The following is a 1,579-nucleotide window of genomic DNA, read 5'->3' on the forward strand; positions in this document are numbered from 1 at the left end:
GGGGGTCAGCAAAAAAGAAAGCCCTCAATGTGATAGAATGACACACAGCAATAATGGATGGCACAGGGATGGCAGTATTTCATTACACGATCACTATGAGTTAGAACCAACTTGACAATGTTTAACAGCAACAGCAGCAATTTTGGGGCTATGAAAATTTGAAGGCTTGGAAGCTTCTTTCATTTGTGCTGTGTATAGTTTGGTCCAAAACGGACAGTGAATCTGTCAATATATTTAATCTCAAGAAATATGTGCATTTTCTATGAATCTTATTAAATTTAATCTACTAGACAAAAGCAATGATCACAACTCTCTTTAAGACAAGACTTTCCCACTGTTGACGCCTGTTGAAACAGTTGAGGGACAATGCCTTTATATTTCTTAGATCCCTATTGTTTGATAGTTCTTGGATGCACCAACTTAAGACCTTTCTGAAATCTGAATAAACTCACAAGCTTAACTTCAACTTTAAACTATGTTTTTCTGACTTGCCTAGAATTTGTTCTTTACCCAAAGCCATTTTGTTTTAAATTAGCAACATTTGCCAGTTTTCTGAGGCTGACAGTTTTGAAAGCATACAATTCTTAGTTTCTTCTTTTATATTAGTCCTTCTGTTCACTCACCTCTTTCTTCTTCCATTTTAGAATTACTGAGAAGACAGGTAAACAGTCTACCTGGCAATCTCCTTAGTGAAATCACCCATTCTATTAGGTATGATTTATATTTTTCATGTTACCATAGGTATCAGTGTTGCTAATCTTCCTGATAGTACATTAAAATGATTTCCATTCCTCCAGTTTCGAATACCTTTGTTCTCATTTTCCTCCTTTAAGTCTTCAATAGTAGTGTCCTTGAAGATCACCACTTCTATCTTCAGCTTTGGAGGTTTCACACTGCCACTTAAATGGCATTTTATTATCTTGAATGTTTAGCCACTGAAAATATTATGAATAGCAGCAGAATAGTGCCAGGTATAGTGCCGGGAGTTAAGCCTCTCAGGTTGGAGAAATGAAAATATGACTGTGGAGATGTTTCCTCAAACCAGAGTTGACCATGATGACAGGAATACAGTAAAGTTTTTGGGAGCTTCATTTGCTGATGGGGCACAACTCAAAATAAGAGAAACAGCTGCAAGCATTCAGTAATATATGAAATATGAATATAGGAAAATTAGAAGTTGTCAAAATTAAATGAAATGCCTAAAGATCAGTATCCTAGGTATTAGTGAGCTGAAATGGGCTAGTATTGGCCATTTTCAAGCTGAGATTCATATGGTTTACTCTGACTGGAATGGCAAATTCAAGAGGAATGGCATCACATTCATCTTCAAAAAGAATACTTCAAGATCTATTCACTATAATAATACCATTATTATTCACATTTATGCACCAACCACTGATGATGAAATTGAAGAATTCTGCCAACTTTTTTCAACTTGCAATCAAGATGGATTGGAATGCAAGGTTTGGAAACAAAGAGTAAGGGTCATCAGTTGGAAAATGATACTGGAAATTGCATGATAGAATTTTGCAAGACCACTGACTTATTCATTGCAAATATTACAAATATTGCTTTTAAA

This window comes from Chrysochloris asiatica, unplaced genomic scaffold, assembly GCF_000296735.1.
Source record: "Chrysochloris asiatica unplaced genomic scaffold, ChrAsi1.0 scaffold00069, whole genome shotgun sequence".
NCBI classification, from domain to species: Eukaryota; Metazoa; Chordata; class Mammalia; order Afrosoricida; family Chrysochloridae; genus Chrysochloris; species Chrysochloris asiatica.